We start from the raw sequence: 26,031 nt of genomic DNA on the forward strand, positions 1-26,031 counted from the left end.
AGCAGGTCCCGAAGAGGTCGTAGGTGGCAACGGGCCGCGGCAGCGCCAGCAGGTCCCAACGAGGATGACGGTTACAACGGGCCGCGGCGGCGCCAGCAGGTCCCACGAGGATGAAGGTTGCAGAAGGCCGCGGCGGCGCCAGCAGGCAGGACAATAGTTCACAAGGCAGGGCTGCGGCAGCGCCAGCAGTCCGTCAAGGATGAGTTCTTCTCGGTGTCCCTCGACTCCAGGATACAACTGCCTTCCTGCTCTGGGGCTGCCTCAGTTATAGGTCTGGCGCCCTTTGATGTCCGGACCCTCGCACTGGGAGGTCGGGAGGTCCGGGATGAGGGAGTCCAGACACCCAGCAGGGGGGTGGAGCCAGCACCCGGGGAGGCTGGGGGCGATCGGCACCTGGCGGGGGAGAGCCATCGACACTTCTTTCTCCCATCAGCCTGCCAAGTGGTCCGTTCACCTCCTGGATGGATGGTGGTGCCGGGATGGCGGGGCCTGGCCGGGCCCAGGGTTGGGGTCGAGCTGAGGCCACGCGGCCGCGTGGTGCAGTGTCCAAGATGGCGGCTGGGCCGGGCAATGGGGCTGCCGGGGGCCCGGGCCCGTGACACAGAGATATCCGGGAGCAGGCGTCCCGGAGGGGACGGGTTGTGGGTTGCTTCTGCGGGTAGGCCCCGGAGAGCCGGTGTCTGGGCCCTGTCATGCGGGGAGGGAGCGAGCCCTTCGTGGGGCCTGTCCTACATGTCCCATGTGGTGCCTTCCACTATTCCCATCCTTTGAAGTTAAGCTCTAATAAGTACTTAATTCTTAGCTGTCGCCCATTTACCGAGAGTTCACAATCATAGTGACCTGGGAGGAGCCTCCCACACCATGATGATTCTCCTCCCGGCTAGTATATATGCTAGGTCTATGAGCTTATTGGTGGGTTTTTATTCCTTGTTTATTGGTCATTGTCACAGAAGAGATGTCTCTCGGTTCATAAGGAGCCTCTTATTTCATCTACATTGGTCGTTACCCCATCCCAATATTCACTAATCAGTGGACACTCCTCCTTCATATGGTAAAAGTCCAGGCTGGGAGTCTGACACCTGAGGCAGGTATCTCCCACTCCAGCATATATCACACATATGTTTTTGATGGACAGATAAGTTTGGTGCAGATAGTAAAATTGTGTAAACCTGTTTTTTTGCCATTTTCTTAGGATAGTCCAGTGTTTCCATTCATTCTGCATCATTTAGTTCCCTTCCTGCTTTCATGTTCCAGTATGCCCTCAGTCCTGTGATGTTGGGTTGAGGACAGCTTGATCAAAAATGCCATAGCGCAATGATGTCGCCTTTCTGCTCTCTGCCTTGTGTCAGTAAGAATGGCACCAGCTGGGCTAGCTTTCATTCATGTGCCTCGCCTACTTCTGTCAGGTGTGACTCTCTCATTAGTGCATTAAATGGCATTAACCTACCCACTGCTATATGTCTTGCTTATTTTTTCAAGCTTGCAAAAAGCACCATTGTCATATTTCTCCTATCTTTCTTAAGGTGGGCAAACTAGCTAATAAACAGTAATAGCGAAGCCAGAGCAGAGCTAAGGGTCTGTTTTGGCTCCAGTTGTCCAGACATGAGCTGATACATGAACATATCTGGTATCTAATATGTGCGAACGCATTTAATCTTAGTACACGGATTATATCACTGCCCTAAGAGAAATGTATTTAAATGTTTTCAACATGAATGTAAAAACATTCCCACCTCTCCCTCTGTCGACAATGTCATTAGCGAGCTAACTAGTCGAGTCAGTTGTCATGCGCACCACTCTATGTGGCCTTAATTCTTATTATACATGAAGCAACATTATAGTCTATTAAATAAAACCCTGACGGGTTTAGTAGCAGACACATCCCCAATGCACAAATTCCAAGGTGCTCTCATGTCTGATAATGAGAAAAGGAGACACAGTGAAATAGAATATTTTCCTAGAATTATAGATATTGGCAAATCAGGGAAACCAGGATTGAGCCCACATTTTCTGGTTTCATATTTTGCAGCCACTCGATGGGCGCCTCCTTCTCTCCTGATAAAGCTCTGTAATTAATGACACTTGCAGTTAGAGTAGGGTTGGCAGGTAAAAGAAACATCAAAGCTCGGCTAGTTTTGGGCTCGAGGGTCAAAGAGGACTGGCTGAAGCCTGCATCAAGCTTCCAGTGGCTCACCCACCGCTACTTACCAACCTTTCGGTGGTCCACTCTTATTGCATGCTTATAGGAAGTGTGTTCGACAACGTAAAGGGATGTCTCACAATCAAGCCAACTCTCTGTCTATGTGTTTGATACCTCTCTGCTAGAAGTGAGTAGCAAACCGTATCAATTTTGGGTTGTCGCGCATGAGCTAAGGGCCATACGATATTGCCTCAGGCAGTTAGATTGGATTGAATCCGGCTCATGACCCTATACATTCCAATCACTTTTGAACCATCTTGCAGGCCACTGCATCTGGGCTGCCAGATAATATTTTTCATATTGGTTGCTCCTACCTCACCTTTGATTATCGGTAATTGTTCTTTAGCTTCAGATGGTCCCTTCTGAGTGAACTCCAGATTAGAACAGGTAAGAGGGTGCGCTGGTCTCTAAACAATCTGTGATGTATAATAATCGGCAGCAACATGAAAAAAAATAGCAGTCTGAAAAGCATTATCGCTTTGGGCTCTGCAATGCTACTCATCGGGGAAGGAGAGATTGATCTGCACATGGCTCTCCCCGATCAACCGATATTACCATTTAGTAAGTAGTCATCTGTGTGATAAGTGTGCATATATTATATTGACGATGCAGGCATGCATTTAAGGTACCAGGAAGGCCTGGGTAACATTGTAATTATGCCAGAATAATCAGAGTGATTTCATTAATTATGCATTACTCTTGTGAAATGAAATTACCTAGATTGAGTGATTATGCCAGCTTGAGTAATTAAGAGAAATTTAGGGGAAAAATACTACCGCATGAGCACAGTAACAATGAACTAAGAGAGAGCGAACGGCTGCTGGCAACTGCAGCTCATATCTTGTAGGATTTAGCCGAATAAAACTTCAGGCTAATTTTGGACAACAGGGTGCATTTTGCCCTAAGAAAATAGAGCCAAATGTGTTCTCATACAATTATGCATAATTACGAATAATTTTGCAAAGAGACGTTTAAAGGCATAGGCAAAGTGGGCTTTGGCCCAGGGCCCCAGCATTTATGGGGCCCACTGATAGAGCCAGCTCTGTTCTGCAGATTCTTGCCCTAATTACCTTGAATAATTCTTAACCCTTTGGCTGCTTATGACGAGCCCATGAGGCACAGTGGAGCTGTGCTCATGACGAGCTGGGCTCGTCATAACAGCTGCGCCACTCCCCCGCGCAGCGAATTCCACGCCTGTGCGGAAGTTCTATTGAAGTGGGCCGAGTCATGACGAGCCCAGCTTGTCACAAGCACAGCTCCACTGCTCGCCATTGGCACCGCGCGCAGCCCCTCCCCCCCGCAACGCGTGGGAATTACCCCCGCGGCAAAGGGGTTAAACAGGTTGTTACAAATACCGTTTCTCTTTAGTTAATTTATTTCTAATGTGGGTGATGTTATGTTATGTTAGTGATATTTATAGAGCGCACTGCTGCCCAAGGGCTTCCTGGCGCTATGTAAGATGTCCTCCTAAGGCCTGATCACGGGGTTACTTCCTACTCTAAGAGTTAAATAGCCAAGTTTTCAGGGCCTTCCTAAAGGCAAGCAGCTCTGTGATGCCTCTGATAGAAAGAGGAAGGGAATTCCACGCGTTGACGGCGCCTACAAAAAAACTCCTACCTCCCCAGTTGGCTTTTTTGGCCTGAGGGATGCGAATGAGCTTGGCTTCAGAAGAGCGCAAGGATCTTGTAGGAATATGCCAATTGGTATTTTGGATCAGATGGTTTGGACCCATGGAATGGAGTGACTTGTAAGTAATGCATAAGAACTTAAACAAGACTCGCTTCCTAACAGGCAGCCAGTGCAGCTTTCTAACTTCACCTGAAATAGATTGATGCCTTGGAGTGCCTGACAGTAATCTGGCTGCTGCATTCTGTACGAGTTGCAGTTTCCTTAAAAGACCTTCCTGCAAGGTGACATATTGTCGTGTATTTCTATAGGTTCTGATTCGATCCCCCTATTCCTGACCCTATTCTGGTTAAAAACTTACTAGCTAGTTAACTAACAGTCAGCCCATGAGGCAAGAAATCCCCCATGATGCAGATACCGTTATCTGACGCAGTCACACTACGGCACAGGAACGTGTTATCTGATTAGGTCATAACGCTTGAGATCTAATTAGACAAGCGACATTCCTCCAGCCCCTGATAAGGCATACGACGTTCTCATAACAAATCAAACCTATGACAACCTGGATAATCCGTGCGGCCATTGTTTTGATTTCACAGAGAACTTTAGTAAAGAATGTGCTAACGAGCAAGTCGTATGACATCTTTATTGACGTACCTATGTCCATCCTTACGTCAATCCCGGCACCTTTAAGGTATAAATATTGCCGACCTTGCCCTATGCAAACACACGCGTGGTGACAAGACGGAGCAGCCATACTTGCCGAAGCCGAGAGCAGAAGCAGACCCCGCAGGCAGCAGCCCCGCCTTCCTGACGCGCTGAGAGACGCGCTGCTATCTCAAGCCGAGAGACCCAGCACCGGCGCTTCCGGGTAGCCCTCGCAGGCAGCCTGGAATATCGAGAGCAGAGAAAGAGATACCATTCCTCATCCATCCTAAATTCCAGGTACAGAACTGAATAACCCCTCCTAGAGAATTCTTTAGTTATTCACTTGGCAAAAACAAACTTAACTTAAACTGTAACTTTCTATTCCCGCCCACGCATTAGACTTAGGTCAGGTACACGGGGTAGGCGTATTTAGAAACACCAGTTGAGTACGTTTAGTCAAATGTATATGTGTATGTAAATATATTTTAATCATTTTAAACATCATATGGCTCAGAAACCATATCAATGTTTTTACAGTATTATTTTATACTATTGCTTCTAATGTATGCACTTTACTTAACTATAAGTATTGCAATAATATCGATCCATTTCTCTTGTACGAGAAAAGAGACTGATCAATAAATAACATCTTTTATTGAACACGCCCGTCTCTTCCTTTTCTCTACATACTGATGAGACTAAGAATGCACGTACTGACTGAGTAAAATAATTGCCTTGTGCTCACACGACTCTCGAGATTGACTCTTGATTAGGGGAGAGCAAAGTTGTCATGTTCTATGGTTGTCAGAAACTAAATCCCTTCTTGTCTAATCAGGGGAGTTCATCCTTCCTTGAACATTCGAGAAAGTTTCTAGCGAACTCTGAGCTTAGCTGGCAAACCCAAAAATTAAGTCTAGTATCGACAGTAGTAGACCTAGTTAACGTCTGGCCTAGGCCTTTACTGCTGTAGGTACTATTCCAATGCGCAGAGCCTATTGGGAAAATAGGAGCTACACTACATGGCGCCCAACGCGTTTGGAAAGGGCGATAAAACTAACGTAAGACATTTAGAGTAACTCAGTCGTGCTTTCTCACTCAGACCCCTTTTTCCAAATACTCCAAAGACGTCTGGAGTGGGTGAAAGGTTATAATATCCTCCAAAACCTCGCAGGAGGGAACTCCTATGTATGGTTCTTGGTCTAGTCAACGTTGAAGGATAAAACAGTTCCAAAATATTGTGCACCTAATCTTTGTTCCATAAAGAAACCTGATCTGCAAACAAAAGACAAAAGCTTCCTGTCGGTAAAATGACAGAGAGTGATGAAGAAAGAGAGGCAATTAGATTAGCTACTGAAATAGCAGCAGCTGATACTACAGCACTCGATGCAGACCCGGATATAATACTCATCCAGGTCGCCAAAAGGAGAGCTATAACTCTAAAACTTATAGAAAATGGACTGACACCTAGAGGTGGCACAGTCATATTCGTAATCGAGGCACACGAATATCGGCAGACAGAGGTATACTATACATGGATAAATTTTCCAGCAGCAAATGCTGTAACAAAGTACTTCCACTATTACAAAGTAGAGGAACCTCCTAATGAGTACACTCCTTTCGAGGAGGTGGAAGTACCACTCAAATTCCAAGAGCATTTGCTCTTATTTGATGGCGCCCTAATACATAACAATCACATTACAAGGCTCGGTCCTTTAGGAAGACCAGGAGCAACGTGGCCGGTCCTAGCCGGATACACACCACATCCAGACATCGAAAGAATGCCTGCAGCAGAGCTGTTAATACAGCTAAAACAACTACTAAAAATTCACAGACAATTAGTTCAGTATGTAATGCGGACTTCAACAATTCAGCCAGCGATTAAACTTCCACAGCTGACCCCTCACCAGGGGAACACAAATAAAATTACACCACAGAACATCCAATCCTGCCTAGGTAAAGTTCCAGCTAAACGGGAACAAATACCATTCTGGTTGGCACAGAAAATTACCCAAATAGAGGCGGTGTTTCCTGACACCACCCCGCTGGAAAAACACAGGATTCTGACTATATGTCTCCCAATGGGAATCGCACCACACATTGAGGACTGTGACACTTGGGGTACAGTCTTTGCTTCCATCTATACAAAAACACACGGTGTTCCATCCATTTCGGTGATACCAGATGTGCTAAAACAAATTCAAGATGAATACGGTCCAGAACCTGCTTTAACTCTTGGTATGAAATTACTGAAAGACTTCAAGCAAGTCTCGGCTATATTACTAGCCAACATAAAAGGTGAAGCAGCAAACGTGGCGATCCGCCAGAGGTTAAAAGAGACAGATATAGCAGACCAACCAGCTGAAATTGCCAGAATCATAGAAAAATCCTATGAAGAACTAGGCAGAGATAGTCTAGGTGGAATACCAGTAAAACCGCAACTGACTACAAGTCCAGAAAAAATATTTTTTAATAATAATTCACCAAAAAAGAACTGGGATGGAAATAAACAATCCAATCCTAAAGAAAAGAAATTCCAGTCCAGAGGAAGGTCTCCTAGGCGAAGAGAGAAATCTCCAAACCCGAGACAAAGGTCACCTCAGAGTGAACCCTCTGGGAATAGATATAACCTTAGAAATAGGGATAATATTAAAAAACCTGATAGATATCAAGACATTGATACACGTCCCTCTCAATCTTTTCAGAATTCCTCGCAGAAATCGGAAAGAAGAGGACGATCAGAAGAGCACGCCAAGTCCAAAGACAAGGAACCTGCTCAACTGAAAAAGAAATCACAATTTCCAAAAAAGAAGGTAGCCAGTATCAAGGTAGTTAACAATGCCGAGAATACTGAGGACACAACTGAAAAACGGAGAATGGGCCCAAACAATGCTAGACAGCGCAGCAGAGGTGAGCATAGCTCGCAAAGTCCTTATGAATCATCTGGAGACAGTGGACACGAATGAATACCTTCAAGTGGAAACTGCAGATACCAGAGTTAGCAAGCCCCACAAAATATACGAGATAACATTACGTATAGAGGGAGATAAGACTAGGAAAATAAGGGGACTATTTTGGGATAACCTATCCAAAGGCTATGACATCCTTCTAGCTGAAAAAGACTGGCCACCAGAGTTTGTCAGGGAGTGCCCTCATGGCGAAGAAGTAATTATGCCTGCCTTCTCGAATCAAATACCGATTCATAAAAAATATACACTTGCTAGAAAGTGGGCAGTGGCCTTAGCACCTGCTTTATATAAAAATCACGTAGGATGGGATGAGGATTCTCCTCCTCACAAAGTCCAGCTAAAATCACAACCAACTGCACAAAGGCAGTACCCAATTAAGCAAGAAGCTAAAAAACAAGTAAATGAAATACTAGATCAGCTAGAATACCAAGGGGTGATTGAAACTTGCACCTCACAAATGAACAATCCTTTATTTCCGGTCTCCAAACCAGACAATTCGTACCGTCTAGTTTTGGATTACCGACACCTTAACACATGTTGCAAAACTTTTGCAGTGCAAAACTCACACAGTGCTGCACTAATGAATAACATAATGCGCAAAAAATACAAAACAACCTTGGACATCTCCAACGGATTCTTTTGTCAAAACATAGCACCAGAGAGCAGATATTTAACTGCATTTTCAGTAAATAGCACTCAAAAACAATTCTGTCGGTTAGCCCAGGGGTACAAGAACAGCCCGGGGGTATTCTCAGCGAGAGTAACAGAATTACTACAACAATATGATGATGAAGCATTATCTTATGTCGACGACATTTACTTAACAGATGATGACTTGGAAACTCACTTGAAAAGAGTGAACACCATAATACTTGGTTTCGCTGCAGAGGGTTACAAATTCAACTTCAAAAAGTCCAGAATTGCCCATCTGAAAATCCAGTACGGAGGATATGAATTATCAAGTATTGCCTGGTTAACAGTCTTTTAAGAACTAGAAGAATTAAAAAATCTAAAATATGAAAAAACGTATCCTCTGCCAATCGACATTCTGCCTCTACGACATTACGCCTGTGTAATCTATACAGACGGACATGCTCAACCCTCCGTTTGGGGAGAACATGCATACAATCCCACATGTGAGATTACAAAAGAAGTATGGCACGGAGGTAAACTAAGACCTCTATTAACAAAATCACACTCAGTAGAAACTAATTCAGAACTACAAACTGAAATATTAGCTTTGAAAATGGCGCTAGATAATGCGGATCGCGAATTCCCGACACTTATAGTGTCAGATTCGTATTTCTGCGTCAAAACATATAACAAGGATTTGCAGACCTGGATTCAGAACGATTACAAAGATGACACGGATGCACCAATAAAGCAGAGACTGCTCTGGGAACAGGTAGCTCTTTTGAAAAAAGAACTACCAAAGACTCACGTGACACACTCACTGAGTCACCAGCGTGATGGCGTTCACGTTGTAGGGAATTCATTGGCTGAAACAGCCGCAGCGGCAGCCAGTAAACCGGCTCCCGTAGATCGAAAAAAGCGTACATTAAAATATATTGACGGCGAAACATTGCTGGCAGTAAAAACGTCATCAAAAGGCGACTGCTCGGCGTTACCGATCAACTATCCACTCAATTACACATACATCATAGATGCAAACTCCATTCCTTTTGCTCGAATCCCTGGAGTGGGGGATAGAGTGATTCCAAACATGGATAGGAGAAACTTGTTAATCGCAGACGCACACATGGGCGAGGGTCTCAGACACCTTAAATTAAAAGATTCTCTGGAAGAATTACAATCACGGTACTGGTGGCCAGGCATGAGCCTGCACTACACCATGTTTGTAAAAAACTGCCCAAACTGCAACAGAGATCGCAGTGGGGAGAGAAGCAGTTTAATACCTCGTCGTATCAAGGCAGATAACATCACCACTAAAAAGAATGGCTTGCGATTAACATATACAGGCTAGTTCCCACTTATAATGTAGATCCACAGCACTCGGCTGACGTCCGGACTGTTATACAAGATTTGCGAGTCTAAATGGCATATACGCTAAGAGCATTCTACGTTCGACCATTTTTTTTTTCTTTTTCTCAGGCAATCCAGCCTGGGGGGGGAAAGAATGGCCAAATGAGCACAGCCCAGCGGGAATCTTCTCACTTCCTTCCTGAGGGTATGGGATGGTGTAAAGAAAAAACCAAGACAGAAAGCAATCTATAATAGAAAGGATATTAGGTTCGGGAGCTGGGTGGGTCAAACATCTAATAAGTGTCCAACGTAGTCTAAATAACTTGCCAAGAAATTCTCTGAAGGGATTCAGTCCGTACGAATTATTATTCGGAACTAGGATGTTGATCTCTGACCTTGATAGTCAGACTTCAGTGGTAACAGAAAAAAGCTTTGATGTCAAAGACCGTTTGGCTATTTTGCAGGACTTAAACAAAACAAGAAAAGACCTGAGCAACATACAGTTGAAAGAACAGCCAACGACCACTGAAGAATCACCACCTGTCCCAGCAAGACCTGTCTGGATTCCAAAAGTCGGGGATCTAGTCAGGGAGAAGATCGCGGTAAAGAAGGAATTTGGGCCTTCTTACAGAAAAGCAGTTCCTGTCTTGTCTGTCAACGGGACAAGATCAGTTGTACTACCGCCACTTGCTGGAAAAAAGGAGAACCGAGTTGTATCAATCGACCTGGTAAAACCACAACATGTGGCCGATAACCAACAGTAGGCCAAGTGGACTCCCAATAAGTAGCAGAACACCAAGGTTTGCTACCAGTACAGAGGTCCTATCAAAGAGGCTCATCACATTCGAAACGCCTACAGAAGAACAACAAGGACTATGCAACAATGCAATAGAACTTAGACCTCTGAAAACCCAAATAAAGACATTTAGCAGAGACACACCAATCTATACAGAAGTACCAAGTGAAAATGCAAGAAACAAAAATCCTGAACCAATTGGAACAATTGACAGAACTGCATCCGGTTACTTCATCAACTTCGATGATTCCTCTGAAGGCTTCAGCGAACAAAAGACACAGCCATCATCAAAATCCTTTAAAGACAAAGCGAAGGAACTTCTGAAACAACTGAAAGAAACATATCTAGTTTCTCCATGGATTGAATTCTGGGTGGGTTTTGGTGCATTTATCCTCATACTTTGGCTCATCATGGTATTTACTTTGGGACGCTTCATTGAGGGAAAATATGCTAAAATGGACACAGCAAGTCAGAACATCAACTTGGTCCTCAAACCACACACATCTTCACACGTCGAGAAACGAGAACTTTCTTCAGAACTTTCTTCAGCCAATTTCACAGCAATTCCAATACCTGGTGGGGTAGCCTGGGACAACACTGACTATGAAATTTATGGTCCGGTCGAGATCCTGAAATATCCACACCAAATCAAGATCTCCTTGAGTGACTTTGCAAAACCGAACTCATTTGCTGATGATTGGGACTTTGAAAGTATAAACAATATGATGTCTGACTTAGTAATGTCTGCTAAATTTACAAAACATGATTATTTGCAAGGTTCTACAAATTATGACAGCATGTACTGCTATAACCATTATGGTAACCATTTCTTGCATAAATCTGCACAACCTAGAAATGTTTTAAATTTTAATCAATGGGAACATTGTGCTACACCTCCAAAAGGGAGCTCTAGAACCGTGTATGGCAAATATTCATATTTTTCAGGTTTTAACATAACTAATGCTGAAACATTTTATTACAAATTGTCAAACAAGACAGGGATGAAAACCATGATAACCAACACAAAATTGATATATTCAGATTCTTTCTTTGAAAAAATGAATACTTTTGGATTTGATTATTGGGACAAACATGTTGATTTGAAAAGTGTTTGGGGCACAAAAGAATGGCAAGTACAGGGTTTAGAAGCTTTGTTTAGAGCCTGCATGATCCCAGAACAAATGATATTTTTAAATGACACCGTTCAACAAACCACCTGTCTTGGCTTAGCCAAAATCAAAGATTTAAATAACCTGTCTATTCCAAAGCCAACAATGTTTAGCAATAACTCTGAAACAGATGAAGAAATAGACATAAACCATATACTTAACCAAAACAGAACACATCCTGATTGGAAACAATGGTTGATCTGGCCCACAGATACAAATAACTGTCAAGATAGATTCCTGAATAAAACACAGGGTTTCAAAATGAACAGGCCAGACCCTAGATATCCCCAAAGACATCACCCAGGGATAATAACAACCTACAGTGTGGGCAAATTATGCCTTCAATGGCTACAAACTTCCACACTGCCTGAAATTAAGCAACACCTAACTTTACTTACTGATGGTGCTGACTTGCGTGATTTCATACTGGGACCACGCAAACAGCGTCATAAGCGTTTCATAGCAGCCTCTGTATATGCAGCATACAATGAGGCCTGGAAGGTTACTCAAATTGAGACAGCAGAAAGAATACGGGAAATTGACCGTATTAATTTGGAAAAATCACTTTCTGTAGTGGACAATGGGTTAATGACTCTGTCCTCCAGAATTTTTTCATTGGACAGCATTGTGTCTTCAGCAATCGATATATTATCGCAGGACTTACTGTTATTACAACATGGTCAGTCACAATTGCGTTCCATTGTACAGCTTGGCTGGACGTTACAAAATCTGCGTTCAGGCTACGTGCCTTGGCGTTTAATCAACACAATGTCACTATTCCAAATCTTTAACCTTACTGATAGACAGATCGGTATGGCGCAGAAGGGTGCTGATTATACAATCTTGAGCATTGAAAAACTAGAAAGATTACCGTTGACAATGTCAGAACGACCTGTCAGTGAATGGATAATCCACGGAATCATAAATATTCCAATCTCAACCTTCAGGTTTCAATACTGCCAAAAATATATACAGGCTGGCATGTACGAGAAATTGGGAAAGGGGTACCTTAAAACAACATGGAACCTGCCCTATTCACATGCATGTGTCAGTAACAAAGGACAGAAAGTGTTTCTTAGTGGCAACAATTGTGCTATGTCACTAAGCGGCACGCTTCTGTGTAACGGTATTAGTTTGCACGGAGCCTGTGAAGGGAATTCATACAACCTTTCATGTCACCAGCAAGGCGCACCTGCAACTGAAATAGAACCATTCTTTCAAAGACTCTATAATGGGAGTTACATTCTTATTGTAGACCGCAGATGCTGTAGTCTTATGCCCGGGACTCCTTATCTCGTCACTACGATGGCGAAGGTCAAGTGTTGTGGACGTTCTTTGTTCCCCAGCTCCTTTCCAGACAGGGAGGCAAGGGCATGGCCCGGTCTGAAAATTACTTCTATTCGAATAGACGCTTTAAGCAGAATGAAAACAGTGCTTCTTCAGACGCCTACAAGGCTCACGTCATCAAAAGAAACGTATGATCTACAAGTCGCAAGGACGACTGCAGAGATACATACATTATTATCAACCAATTCCCCCGTACATTTCGCGGAAATCCTGAGCGAAATCTTAAATATTTCTGATACCACAGGGGTCTCAAAGGTATTTAAGACAGTATTTTCGATGGCATTAACACCATTCAAAGCCATACTGGGTATTTTTCCAGACTTCGTCCATTCGATTTTTGGCGGACTTCCCCTGATCCTAGGACTAATTGCAGGAATCCTATTCCTAGTCCTTATTTTTCGTTATGGCAACCCATGTCACAGATCAAACTCTCGCGACAATGGAAGATACGATCCTAGCCATTGGATACCGGGACCGGATATCAAAAATCCTGGGACTATCCCGGCTTAGAGACCTAAACATGACTTGGTTTCTATCATTTCGACCAATGTGGCAAAGGTGTGTTTTACCTGTACTAAGGTGTCTGCTATGCGGAGAAGAATGCGTGTTAGACACCTGTCTGACGCTACAATCGGATGCGCCGGTGGATGCAGATACACTGTTGGTTCCTACCAAGGTTCACGCACTGTGCTGCCCTCAAAGGCTGCCAATTCTGATGACGGCATTCCTGGAATCTTCACCACTGCGATTGAAGAGTAGTGAAGTTCAAGATGAAAGCAGCATCGAACAGGTACGACCTTCTGTCAGCAATGCAAATCAGAATGTCAATGGAGACAATCATGCGCATGAATGCATGGTTACCCCTATTTCCGACTTAGAGGAACTTTCCCATGAAGCTGTTGACAGTTTTTTCGAAAGCCTGAATGATATGATGTTCTCTCCGGAACAGAAATAGAGACTTTTGAGTAAACTCGCACACGGCGTTCCCTGAATTCGGCCTTCAACTTTAAAAATAAAGTCACATGAACAACTACAATCCAGTTCACGGACAGCAACTTTTTTCAGCAAGCCCCTAAAATATTTTTCTATATATTTTTTCCCGGGACACTGATTTTCTGCTTAAAGTAAGAGACTATTCCTAGAGAACTAAGATTTCTATTTTAGATACTTTATAGACTTTATAGACTTTAGCTGCCCGCTGGTATGTTCGCAATAGATTTTATGTGATGAAATGGTTTCGACTTTTTTTCTGTATAGCCATATTAAGAGCCATTTCATGTGTATTTCTCATATACCAACAATCAATAATGCATAACAATGCGTGTTCACTTTTGCATCTAATTCGTAGCTTAAGTGCATACAATATATATGACTGCAATTTTTTCAGTATATTTGAAAATTTCGAAATGCATTTATGTATTTTGGGGTGGTAAGGTATACACTATACTCTATAGTATGTTGTACTATGTTATACTATGCATAGATTAGTAGATATGACCATAGTTAGCGTGGAGTGGGTGTCGTGTATTTCTATAGGTTCTGATTCGATCCCCCTATTCCTGACCCTATTCTGGTTAAAAACTTACTAGCTAGTTAACTAACAGTCAGCCCATGAGGCAAGAAATCCCCCATGATGCAGATACCGTTATCTGACGCAGTCACACTACGGCACAGGAACGTGTTATCTGATTAGGTCATAACGCTTGAGATCTAATTAGACAAGCGACATTCCTCCAGCCCCTGATAAGGCATACGACGTTCTCATAACAAATCAAACCTATGACAACCTGGATAATCCGTGCGGCCATTGTTTTGATTTCACAGAGAACTTTAGTAAAGAATGTGCTAACGAGCAAGTCGTATGACATCTTTATTGACGTACCTATGTCCATCCTTACGTCAATCCCGGCACCTTTAAGGTATAAATATTGCCGACCTTGCCCTATGCAAACACACGCGTGGTGACAAGACGGAGCAGCCATACTTGCCGAAGTCGAGAGCAGAAGCAGACCCCGCAGGCAGCAGCCCCGCCTTCCTGACGCGCTGAGAGACGCGCTGCTATCTCAAGCCGAGAGACCCAGCACCGGCGCTTCCGGGTAGCCCTCGCAGGCAGCCTGGAATATCGAGAGCAGAGAAAGAGATACCATTCCTCATCCATCCTAAATTCCAGGTACAGAACTGAATAACCCCTCCTAGAGAATTCTTTAGTTATTCACTTGGCAAAAACAAACTTAACTTAAACTGTAACTTTCTATTCCCGCCCACGCATTAGACTTAGGTCAGGTACACGGGGTAGGCGTATTTAGAAACACCAGTTGAGTACGTTTAGTCAAATGTATATGTGTATGTAAATATATTTTAATCATTTTAAACATCATATGGCTCAGAAACCATATCAATGTTTTTACAGTATTATTTTATACTATTGCTTCTAATGTATGCACTTTACTTAACTATAAGTATTGCAATAATATCGATCCATTTCTCTTGTACGAGAAAAGAGACTGATCAATAAATAACATCTTTTATTGAACACGCCCGTCTCTTCCTTTTCTCTACATACTGATGAGACTAAGAATGCACGTACTGACTGAGTAAAATAATTGCCTTGTGCTCACACGACTCTCGAGATTGACTCTTGATTAGGGGAGAGCAAAGTTGTCATGTTCTATGGTTGTCAGAAACTAAATCCCTTCTTGTCTAATCAGGGGAGTTCATCCTTCCTTGAACATTCGAGAAAGTTTCTAGCGAACTCTGAGCTTAGCTGGCAAACCCAAAAATTAAGTCTAGTATCGACAGTAGTAGACCTAGTTAACGTCTGGCCTAGGCCTTTACTGCTGTAGGTACTATTCCAATGCGCAGAGCCTATTGGGAAAATAGGAGCTACACTACAATATAGGCCATTACAATAGTCCAGCCTGGACATTGCTAAGGCCGTAACCACTGGCTTCTGACATTCAGTGGGCAGATAGGGCGGTATTTTCTTACATGATTTTAGAATATAGGAGGTGGTCGAAACAACAGCATTTACTTGATCCTTATGGGACAGCTTATTATCGATTAGGAACCCTAGGTTTTTTACTTTCCTAACTGGTGTTGGCAGAGGGCCCAGGGAATCTGGCCACCATGGTGGGGTCCAGAATTGGGGGTTGCTTCCGAACAGCATCACCTCAGTTTTGGCAGAATTGAGCTTTAAACAGTTCCGGGCCATCCAGCCACCCACTTCTGTCATACAGTCGTGAAACCGACCAGCTGGCACCTGAGTTTCTTTAGGACGCATAGACACCACAATCTGGGTGTCATCGGCGTATGAGGTCAGCTTGAACCTAAAGAATCTAATAAGGGGAGCAAGCTGAGAGATATAAACATTGAAGAGCGTGGGGCTCATAGATGACCCTTGTGGAACCCCACAGGGGAGGGAGAATGACTTTGCAGCAAAGTTGCCAAGTGTGACTGTCTGTACTCTGTCTGCTAGGAATGATTCAATCAGTTTCCAGGCCCTGCCTGTAACCCCGATCTGATGCAGCCAGCACTTTGCCAGGGCCGGTTTTGGCTCCCAGTCCGGCCCTGTTTCTTATAGTCCACCAGACAGAGTTTATATTTGATTTTTGCTCGTCATTATACTCCCTCCTCCATACCCTTTCTTGATGTTTACACAGAAGTTTGCTTTCTCTAAGATTCTGGCAGTACCAAGGCACCCTTGGACGTTCCCTCTTGTTGTGGACAGTTTTTATCGGGGCTAATTTGTTTGTCGCTGCTTCCAACCAGGTAGTGTAAGCCAAAGTAGCCCCATCAAAGTCACCTGGTAGCAGAGGGGCGGTACAGACCAGTTGATTTTTTTTTTTTAAACATTTTTATTTGCATTTTGAGTAAAGCTCAACAGTACAGTCATACATTTTGCAACGTTCACCCCTCTATCCCCTGACCCTCCTCCCCACAATGATAAGCAGTTGGCATGAAGTAGCTTACATGGTTGAATAAGAAGGTTGATTGAAGAGTAAATTGTTCTCAAGTGCATTTCCCCGCCCCCCCAGCAGTATCCTCTTAACCAATGAGGTAGAAAGAGATTCAGCCATCCCCCAACCCTCCATCTAGCCCATGATATAGTCTCCATTTGGACCAAATCCTTCGGAACTTCTTAGGGCATCCCCTAGACTTGTAGGTCACCCTTTCAGCTGCCATGTACATATCTAGCCCGGTCCTCCAGTCTTGCAAGTCCGGGGGAACCGGAGACCCCCAGCGTCTCGCTATGTCTCTTTTGGCCACTACCAAGGCTAGAACCAAAAAGATCGTGAGGGGGCGCGGTAGATCCACGTCGTTAGACATTCCCAGTAAAGCTAGCTTGGGCTCCTGTGCAATTGGTATCTTCAGTATCTCTTGCAGTTCCGAGAAAATGCGTGTCCAATAAGTTTGAATCACCTCACACGACCAAAGGACATGATAGAAATCACCACCCACCCTGCGACATCTAAGACATCTGTCATCCTCTATTTTCCCCATTTTATAGAGACGAACCCTGTCATAATATGTTCTGTGCAGTACATTGTATTGTATGAGGCGGAGTCTGGATTTTATCGCCACTTCTCTGGGGTGCATTAACACCATTTCCCAATCTAAGTCCTCAAAGACCCCTACCTCACTCTCCCATGTACTTCTAAGCTTCGCTAGGTCGCCCAGCATGTTGTTTGTTAGTGTTTTGTAGGTGAGTGAGACAGCTTTTCCCTGGATTTGTTCCTGTAAGAGTCTCCCCTCCAATGGTGCATATTCTGATATTTCTAACAGGCGTACATTTTGTGCCTTCCAGGCATGGCGGAACTGGGTATATTTAAAAAACTGTGTGTGTTGGAGTCCAAAGTCAGCTCTCAGGGCCTGGAAGGATTTCAGGTCTCCATTGGCTATCACGTCGCCGACAGTAGAGATGCCGATGTCGTCCCACCTTTTGAAACCCCTCAATTTGTGTAGTTCATGTAGCCACACACAATGCCACAGTGGTGTCTGTCGGGTGGGAGTCCTAGCCCATCCCGTTCGTTTCATGGCAGCATTCCAGGCGTGTAGCGTTATCAGGGTTGCTGGAAGAAGGGAACAATTTGCAGGGCCCCCGTATAGATAGTGATAGATATTGTGAGAGGACAGTTTATGTCGTTCCAACATGTACGTGGGATGATCCGCAGGCGTGTGTAGCCATTCATTTATTGGGGTCAAGTGTTCTGCCCAATAGTATGCCTCTAGATTTGGTAGCGAGATTCCGCCACTGTACTGGTGTCTTTGCAGTGTAGTCAACGCTATCCTAGGGTGTTTTCCCAACCAGAGAAAGGACCGGAGGTCAGAATGGAGTTTACGCAGCGTGTCACCGGGAGGGGATAATACTCGTTTTGTACGGCGTATAAGTACTTGGGAAGGACAATCATTTTATACATGGCCGCGCGACCTAAGAGTGTGAGTGGCAAGCTTTTCCACCTTGCCATGTCTGCAGCAGTGTTTAACGAGACCCTTTCTATGTTTTTCTGTAGTGAAAGTGTCTTATCCAGGGTGATATAAATTCCTAAGTATTGAAAGCCTTCAGAAGTAGTAATTAATTGTCGTGGCAATGGTGACCTGTGGCAGCCGCCCCTTGGGTCATAAAGAATGGATTTATTCCAGTTTATAGTGTATCCAGAGTGCTGGCCATACGCTTCCAGTTCCAGAAAGAGCAGACCAGTTGATTTTGTAGTTCACTGGCCTTTATTTGACCCCATGCTCTAATGGTTGTTTGTTTCGATCCTGGTTTCAGGGTGTCTTGAGCTGCTGAAGTCACCTCAAAAAACACTATCCTATGATCTGACCAGACAACTGGGAGCGTATTTAAGAACCTCAGATGGCTTTTGTTGGAAAAAATGCCATCGAGTGTGTGCCCAGCTGTATGTGTGGCATCAGTGAACAATTGACCTAGATCTAATGAATTCATTTGGTCTGTCAAGCTGGATGTGTCTCCATCCTCACCCCTTTTTAGGTGAAAATTAAAGTCCCCCAATATGGTGTATGAGCTGGTAATTATACCTTTTCCAAGCCAGTTTCCTGCTTGTGTTATAAACCGGCTCCTGGGTCCCGATGGTCTGTAGATCAGTGTACCTTTAAATGTGGAGTGGTGAGACAACAAAAAGCTGAAGTCTAATGCCTCGCATTCCGGATTGGGAGATGCGCTAAAATTTGCCTTCAGCGTTTGTAGGTATATCACAGCTAGACCGCCACCCTTTTTTTCCAGCCTATTTAATGTGTGGCATGTATACCCCGGGAAGTAGCTTTTATCAGGTCTGATCCTGACCCTTCGTCTGTCCATGATTCGGTGATAAAAGCAATCATAATCCCTTCCTCCTGGATTAGGTCTGCGACCTCAATGCTATGCTTGACTAGAGATCTAGCGTTCAATAAGGCACATTTACATTGTTTTCCTACCTGGCTTTCTGGTTTGCCCAAGCTTATTTGTTTTGTTGTCCTCTCTTGTAGGCCCCATGAAGTCCGGGCCTCAGTATGTTTGCAGCCTGGGCAACTTTCCAAACCTTTTCTCATAAGCTGGGGGAATCTTGCCTGCATTTGGTGCTTGTGCTATACCTGCCACGTCCTGCTTCTGCCTAGGGAAGAACCGCGCACTGGGGACTTGCCTGCCCGCCTCCCGCTGCCTTACTCCTTGTTCCATCGTGGAGTCGGGCCGCTGAGCGGAGTGTGGGCGGGGCAAAAGACTACAATCCCCAGCAGCCCTAGCGGCACCCAGAGACAGCTTTTCGCGCCAGGAGGCGCTTAAAATCATCGTCATCCCGGTCGAGTGGGAGAATCTTGCCTGCATTTGGTGCTTGTGCTATACCTGCCACGTCCTGCTTCTGCCCAGGGAAGAACCGCGCACTGGGGACTTGCCTGCCCGCCTCCCGCCGCCATACTCCTTGTTCCATCGTGGAGTCGGGCCGCTGAGCGGAGTGTGGGCGGGGCAAAAGACTACAATCCCCAGCAGCCCTAGCGGCACCCAGAGACAGCTTTTCGCGCCAGGAGGCGCTTAAAATCATTGTCATCCCGGTCGAGTGGGGGAATCTTGCCTGCATTTGGCGCTTGTGCTATACCTGCCACGTCCTGCTTCTGCCCAGGGAAGAACGGCGCACTGGGGACTTGCCTGCCCGCCTCCCGCCGCCTTACTCCTTGTTCCATCGTGGAGTCGGGCCGCTGAGCGGAGTGTGGGTGGGGCAAAAGACTACAATCCCCAGCAGCCCTAGCGGCACCCAGAGACAGCTTTTCACGCCAGGAGGCGCTTAAAATCATCGTCATCCCGGTCGAGCGGGGGAATCTTGCCTGCATTTGGTGCTTGTGCTATACCTGCCATGTCCTGCTTCTGCCCAGGGAAGAACCGCGCCCTGGGGACTTGCCTGCCCGCCTCCCGCCGCCTTACTCCTTGTTCCATCGTGGAGTCGGGCCGCTGAGCGGAGTGTGGGCGGGGCAAAAGACTACAATCCCCAGCAGCCCTAGCGGCACCCAGAGACAGCTTTTCACGCGAGGAGGCGCTTAAAATCATCGTCATCCCCGTCTCGCGGGACGCCGGCCGAAGCCCGGGCCAAGGGCGGGCCCGTTTAAGCCCGTTAAAGACCGGGTAAGACTGGACTGGGCCACCTTATTAACATTTGCATTGCAAAAACACTCTGTTAATCACTATTGGACTAATACTATTTCTACATCTGTTGTTACATTGTACCATCCTTGATAGTTTTGCAATCTGACCATGTCAACTAGAGGCTCTAGAAGTAAAACAGCACAAGGTGCTGCCCAGATTACTGGCCCAATGGACCACTTTATCACCAGGGCTAACGAGGCGATTGACCAGGGCATAATCCTGCTAGAACGAAGGGTTTCGCAGGATTTGGCCAAGGCCAAACGATCCTCGTTGGGCTCTCTTGCTGTTGCGAAAACACCCTCAGGCCCCTTGGAACCCGGCTCACTATTGGAAGTGCATGTTGAAACACACACTGTCCCATGCACTGTTGACTTGTCTGCATCTTTAGAGTTGTCAGTCTCACAGTCATCTGTGCAATTGGAGAAAACCCCGGTTCTTTTTGCGAGTCCAAACAGGGAGGACTCCATTACAGCACAAAATAGGGGATTAAGAGAGGGAGCGATACCCAAACATAGGAAATCAAAAAAATCGCACAAACCGATCCATTCCAGGAAACTACTTAACAATAAAGTTTTACCCACTATTCAGCCTCCAAGTCAAGCTGAGTTAAACCCCACATCCCCAGAATCAATCAACCTTTCCACAAATGTTGTAACCCTTAGTGTCAACAGTAACGTGGGAAGAGGATGTAAAATCTGTGGTATAAATAACCAACTGCTGACTAGATTAGGGGAATTAATCAAATCTTATATCCAACCCATTGAACAGACCCTCCTAAAAATCGAAAAGCAGATAGCAGCCCTGAGTATAGCCTCAAAATCCCAAAAGGGTATGGGTCACGGTCAAACTGTGGTGCAAAAATCTAATCCTAAAATTAACAAGGAAGGGGCGGTAGCCACAAAACCGGCCACCGTAATATCAGCTGTACAACAAAAGCCCCCTGTCACAGTGGCGAAGAAGGGTCCTGCTACAACAAAAACCCCAGCTCCTCAAATAACTCAGGCTCCTGCTCAACCTAAGCCACCAGGGGTACAAAATACTAACTCTAGGTTCAGGGGGAGGGGTGGTCATCCTATTCACTTACCACCAGAAGCAAGTCCATACGTGGTGATTATGACCGAGGTTCCTGAGCGGAGTACAAACATGGAAGAACCAGGCTGGTCTCTAAGAAACAAAGTATTGCACTGGCTATCTGTTAACAGACCTCTTCCACCGTACGCAGCCAATAGAGTATCAATGGTCCGCAGGGTCCCCTGGATAGGCAAAGAGACGAAAAGAATCCAGGGAGACTGCGTCATTGTTAATTTTGACGACCCACACACAGTTGAGCATATTTGCTCCTGGGGTACGCAAGCAACAAACGATGGGATAGATACTAAAAGACTTTCTTATTTCTATCCGCCAACACCCCGATACAATGAAGGACCAGAATGGAACTGGACTCAAGTAGGAAATTGGGACAGAAGAAGAGACTGGGTTGATTGGCCAGGCTATGGAGGTAGAGAAGTTGCTCCATCCTTGGGATGGAGAGGTGTTCCACTAGCAAATAGATTTGACTGCCTTGAAATGGTGGATTGACCACCAGTCCTTAACAGCCAGGTTAGTACAGATCTCTCCTCCCTCGAGCCCAAATTATTGGAACCAGCCATCCGTTCCTTGGGATTACATCCTTCAAACGGTATTTTAGCTACAACGGCAGAATTTAGATTAATATCATCATCCTCTTCTGTAGAAATGGCCTATGGATCATCAATGTCCTCTGTTGTAATAACATCTACTGAGCCTCCTGGTATTTCCAGGCAAGCAGTTCTCCCAAGTTCAACAGACCCAGATCTATTGCTTGATAACTCTGTCAACTGTGACGACCATTCTGAATCACACTCCATTGTCTCATTACCACACTCACCCCCACGGCCAGGTACTTTAGCTTCTGATACCCTTTCTACTACAAGCAATCCGGTAAACCCTAATCGGATGCTTTCTGTTTTATTTTGGAACGTAGCAGGTCTCCGCTCCAAGATAAATCACAAACCATGGTTAGACATAGTAAATGCACACCAAATAGTATGCTTACCGAGCCCATACACATCCAGGGTTACAAAACATACTATGTCCCAGCTAGTCCCACAACTCATGGTAGATCCAAGGGAGGCCTAGTAGTATACTTCTCTAATAACTTACCATCAACGAACGTAACTGTCCTCCTTACCAGCTTGAACTTTCAAATTATAATAGCCTCATTTAACAAGTGCACGTTGCACTTTTTTATTAATTTTTATAACAACCTACAGCCTGTTGAATGTGTCAAAACTTTAATTGAAATCACATATTTTATAAAAGAACAGCGAAACAAGTACCCCTCCCTTACTTGTTATGTGATTTGGGGGGGGGGATTTCAATGTTCCTCTGTGCAACAATTATAAGAAAGGCATCTGTTGTCTCCAAGATGAAAATGGTTGCTCTCTGACCCACTTTACACACTCGTATCTAGGTAATACTCTGAATGAGTGCCCTTTATCTTTGGAGCTGGAATACGCAAATGACCTTGTGGATCCACCCGTTGAATTTAAACATACATTTCACGATAGGGGCCTGTCAAGTCTCATTGACTTTATTCTATGCTCCCAAATACTAAAGGGTCAACTGCATTCATTCAAAACAGGTTCTGATATATCCAGTGACCACTTTCCAAATAGTGTCATCCTGTCAATCAATACTGCTCAACCTCACCTTACTAGGTGTTAGGATTTTGCCCTCTACAGTCCTCTTTCTCTTGCCATGTACACAGAGCCCATGTGACACTAGGTGGGGTTAAAAGGCTGGAATTCCCTGATACCGGTGCTCGTTATCTAGCATTGTGGTTCCTGTTCTTTGTTGGGAGCTATATTAGTACTTTTGGGAATATTTAATTATTTCACGGGCTCGTGATATTTCCCTGTATCGTGTTTTTGACTCCATTGCCCCCTTTTTGATTCCCCTGGTATTGTCCCTTTGTGTTTTGTGTTTGTTTCTTGGTTTGTTTCTTGTTAGCTTGTTTCATTCCGTTTTGTCTTGTTTGTATGTGCTTTCTATGTGTGGGCTTTCTGAGTCATTTTATCCCGGCTGGGATTAAGGAGTGGCTGGGGCTCCGGCGCTTCTTACTTGGGAACAAAGTAAATGGCTTTTCCGTAAAATGGTCCAAAGTTGACCCAGAAGTAATTACTGGCAGAGTTATTTCTAAAGCTCTTCCATGGATGAATAACTGTCTGGCAGAAGATTCCTCACCCCAGTTGATCATATCCAGTTTTCTGGAGATTTTAAAAATCATACGGGCAGAATTATTTTGTCACCACAAACCTCGGAAACAGGAATCCAAAGGTTGGTTTAACTCAACCTGTCGTAAAGCCTTATCCGCCCTAAAAAGAGCCCTTCATAGTCAAGACAGATATCGATGAGATAGCCAAACTCAGAAGGGTTTATAAATTGGCACAATATAATTGCAAAAAGGAAATAAAGAAAAATCTCTGGGCCCAATTGCATGAGAGCTGCCTACGCAAAGAAGCTCCTTGTTTTGGCGCACTGTTAAATCACCCTTTTTGGTAGATGCCACAGCTTCTCAACAGCTTCTCAACACCTAGATGTGGCAGTGACGGCCGATGAGTGGGTGGCACACTATTCAAGGATATTTGGAGGTCCCTCCGTCGACATTATAACTGTGGCTCAGATGGTTAGCGAATGTACTGGGGACCAAATATTCCCGATTGACCTCTGTTTTGACCATAACGAGGTCATTAACGCACTATCATCTTCTAATACTGGTAAGGCACCCGGCCCTGACGGGGTTCCACTAGATTTCTTCGTGACCAATATAGAACTCTGGTCACCCCTCGTCACCCAGGTAATGGCAGCCGTCACTAAGATAGGCCTAATAGATTCTTGGTCTTCTTCTATTCTGCTCCCAATCTTTAAGAAGGGCGAACGCAATAACCCAGCCTGTTACAGGCCCATCTCCCTCCTGGACTCCCTGGGGAAAGTCGCTGGCCGACTGATCTTGGAGCATCACCAGGACTGGGCGTCTGGGAACAACATTCTCACAGACCTCCAGTATGGATTCCAGGAGGAACTTGGTACTGTTGAGGAGGCATTGAATTTAACCCTTCTTATAGGTAAATATGCAGGGGCAAAAGGGGGTAATCTGTATTTAGTTTACGTCGATCTTAGCGCAGCATTTGACTGCGTGATACACTCTAGGCTGTGGTCCATCCTCAGTGAATTGGGGATAGATCCTCCTCTTATCCAATTTCTCCGCGAACTCTATTCCAACGCTACTGCTTGCGTGAGATATGAAATTGGCGGCGAACTATCCCCATCCTTCCCAGTAAACAAAGGAGTTAGACAGGGCTGTGTCCTGGCCCCCTTCTTATTTAATCTTTACACCAATGGGCTGGAATCGGCCCTGTTAGCAGGGAGCCAGGACCTTCCATCTATCAATCACCGCCCTATTCCCACGCTACTTTATGCGGACGATTCTGTAATCCTAGCAAGAACACTAGTGCAGTTACAAAGACAGTTGGACAAATACTGCCAGTTTATGCTTTCCCTGGGGTTGAAAGTAAATAAAAGCAAAACCTTTGTTATGCACATCGGCCCCAAGGCGAAGAACCCAAAACCTGTTTTCATAGATCAAGCTAAATTGGAACGTACCAGGGAATATCCCTATTTAGGAATTTTAATGGACGACCAATTATCCTGGAAACAAGCTATGTTAAGTAAAAAGCTGCTCTATCAGAGAGCAACTTCAGCTCTTGTTTCCTTTTCGAGAAAACTGGGTAAACCTGCCCCAGCCGAGTTGCTTAAAATCTATTACGCCAAATGCCATAGCGTAGCAACTTATGGCGCAGGTGTCTGGGGCTACGCTCCTTCAGATAACTTACAAAAGGTTCAAAACGGGTTCTTGAAATACATCTTGGCACTTCCTCAAAGTGCCCCAATATACGGTTGCCACATCGAGCTGGGCATCGACTACCTGACAGATAACATCAGATGCCAGCCGATCCTGTTATGGCACCGTATCTGGAACAAACCGCAATGCCACCTAACCCGTTCACTAATAACAGATTGCTTATCCCTGACAAATTGGCGTAAAATTCCTTGGCTTTTCTACGTTTCCAATTTCCTCAAGGATTTGAACAGCACATCTTACTTCTCTGAGCCCATTTCAACATCAGACATTACCAGAAAGGCCCTGAAAAATCTCTCTTTAAACCACCTCAGAGATTTGCGTCTATCTCAAGAAGTAATTAAACCATCTAATGTGCAGATCCTAATGGTTCAATCGTCTCCTGGTATTCAGCCATATTTAACTTTTTTCTTAACCAACCATGAAAAATATGTTTTGACCAGGTTTCGACTTAATTCTTTTTTTCGCCTTATTACTTTCCCCAATGAATCGAACTGGTCGCATGATTTGATTAAATGTCCCTGTGACGGAATATCATCCCAGTCCACAATGCACGTAATCTTGTTCTGCCGATATTACGAGCAGCCCCGCAAGCGCTGGATTATCCCACTCCTTCGTGAAATGGGCTTGAGAACCTGTCGGCCTGCTTACTTGGCCCTGCAGTTACTAGATTCTCAAAATGCCGCCAAATGTGTAGTCTGCTTCTTAAAATCCTGTTTAAAAATTT

The sequence above is a fragment of the Lissotriton helveticus genome, chromosome 5_1 (assembly GCF_964261635.1).
Source record: "Lissotriton helveticus chromosome 5_1, aLisHel1.1, whole genome shotgun sequence".
Classification (NCBI taxonomy): domain Eukaryota; kingdom Metazoa; phylum Chordata; class Amphibia; order Caudata; family Salamandridae; genus Lissotriton; species Lissotriton helveticus.